The sequence below is a fragment of the Atta colombica genome, unplaced genomic scaffold, assembly GCF_001594045.1.
Source record: "Atta colombica isolate Treedump-2 unplaced genomic scaffold, Acol1.0 scaffold42, whole genome shotgun sequence".
Taxonomy (NCBI): Eukaryota; Metazoa; Arthropoda; class Insecta; order Hymenoptera; family Formicidae; genus Atta; species Atta colombica.
In genome coordinates this window covers 207,348-210,124 of record NW_017259531.1, presented here as the reverse complement: position 1 = coordinate 210,124, position 2,777 = coordinate 207,348, and positions in this window count along the sequence as shown.

The following is a 2,777-nucleotide window of genomic DNA, read 5'->3' as shown; positions in this document are numbered from 1 at the left end:
ATGTATATTACATTTATTCCCTTAAAGTGTAGTTTAAAAGTATATTTACAAATATATAAATTTTATTTTATTGTAAATTATTTATTAAGAAAAACAACATTATTGAGCAAATATTTGATTTTATCAAAATATGTATATGACAGCGCATAATGCAAAGGATACACTCATTCTAGGTATAAGGCTATGGACGCTCTTTACACACACATACACTACACACGCGCGCGCGCGCATACACACACACATATATATATATATATATATACACACACACACACACATCTATACACATCGTGGCTCTTAATAATATATAATAATAATTAACGATAAATAATAATAATCACAATAATATTAATGATAACCGAGGACAGCGAGAATGAATTATTTGGCGAACATTTATTGATTTTAGCTTTATATCGTAGCGTTTACTCGGTGTATATAAAATTATAATTACGCGTTATACATCTATTATCGTTACAACATAAAGATTAAAGTAATTTATAGTAAAATGAAGTTCTCTTTTGCGGAGAATAGATGGAGGAATACGCTGCTGAAGATATTCTTGGTCTTTTTCTTATGTCTCCCGATGATTCTAATGCTAATTTGTTGTATCAGTATATCTTTCCTATTAATGAAAACTGTGTTACGTAAATTCGAGCATGTCAACAACGTTATCCACTTCCGAAAAATGACAGAAGTATAACATTGAGATTTGAAGATATATTGAAGATTATTTAAAAAAATTTTTTTTTTTATTCAATCAGATATTGAAGATATTTTAAGATATTTTTTTCTATTCATACAATCAATTGAATTTTTAAATGCTACATATATTTTCAATTTTAATTGAATTATTTTGAAAACTTTTCTCTCTCTTTAATTTTTAATGGTGAAAATTTAATCAATTTAACAAACACAGATTGTATATATTTTGCAATATATCTATTGCATATATATATATATTTTTTTTGACAATTGTACAATCCATGTATGTCTTGTTCTTTTTGTTAGGCTGATGTCAATTTGGAGTGGAAAATCGAGAAAAAAAAAAATTGAAATTTCACATACGGAATAAGACACTCGACATGATATCGTCACTCGACAAATAAAATTCCATGCAAATCGTCAAGTGAGAGAAATCTTCTCCGACGGAACAAGTCGATCGGAGACCTGCAATTCCGCGAGAAATGAATGTCATTTAGATTAAATCGAATTTGAAATTATCGTAATATCGTATAATATCGACATCAATTCGACATCAATTCGAAATGAGTCATTTCTCACTGGAAATCATCAGAAACGACGCATAATATTTATCACGCGCGCAAATTTAGGAAACCTTATCATCAAGCGGTTATGTTAGAGTAACAGTATGTAAAGGCGTCTTTTATTCTCTTCTAACGTATCGCAGGCCTTAGAAGAAATTTTCAATTCTCAGAGATGAGAAATTCTTTTCATCTTACGAGTCACAAATCGATCGACTCGTCTACGACACAACTACAAAGTTGCGATCCATGTGATTGTAAATCCCTCATTCGTACAATACACCAATATCGTATTACCGGATTTCGTTTCTATCGTTTATTCAGGACCAATTATTATAAACGATAATATCGTATCGGTATAGCACATATGTGCGAAAGGCACGTTATTACAGCATTGCAGCAGCATTGTATTTAGAATACTTTAATGAGAATTTATGGATCATATATTGTTGGAAAACTACGCGAGAAATGACGTCGATCAAGAAATAATTGCGATTTATTTATTAATTGTAAAATGATTTATTATTATAGAATAGAGACTATTAAAATAGAGACATGCGATAAAGAAATTAAAAGCATCGTTTAAATGACTTCTAAATTATATAATTGTTAAATTTGGTTTTAAAATAAATTAAGTGTTGTAAACTAATTTGTTTTAATTTATATTTTTCAAGGGAAAGTAATGCTTATGCTTATCTATTTCCAACGAACATGAGACGACATAAGAAACTGTTTACACTTTTTATTATATCGAAATTTTCAAAGCGGGTTAACATTAGTTGGTTGCAATTTTACATGCATCGGAAGCATCGAATGTTCATTATTATTATTCGGGCAAATATGTAACAGTTTAATGCCCTTCCGTCACTTTCCAAGTAATTGCATCGCTTACGAAACGATTTCCGTCATCGACGACGCCAACGGAACAGCGACCCAGTCGACGCCATTGCTCGTGAGTTAAAAATTTAGCTAAAAATAGATCTATTTTCTTTTCGACTACACTTTTTTTTTATATTTAAAGAAAAAAAAGAATAGATATGTCGCTAAGAGAAAGACAGGGAAAGAGAAAAAATAAGCATCGACGAAAAAAGGTGCAGTCGAAAGGAATGGATTTGATATAAAGAAAACCACGTACGTCCTATATGATGAACAATGTCACTCATTGTATTGATGACATTGTCATTGATAACGATTATTATTACCATTTACGAGTAACTTATTTAACTAGAGGTAAAAAGTATAACGTGATGAAGTAATACGAGGTAAACAATGTGCATTGTGTAGTGTGATAGTTGTAGATCGTATGTGCTGATTTCAGAATGATTCAGGTTGGTGTCGAAACACGCGATTTATCGGTAAATCACGATCGATTCATTTTAGCAGGCTCGTAGAAAAAAAAAAGAAAGAAATGTGCACGAGCTATAATAGCAAAAAAAAGTGTATTGGAATAACTAATATATCGATAACTAATATAATCGATAGAAATTATATAAATTATATAAACACTCCCGAGAG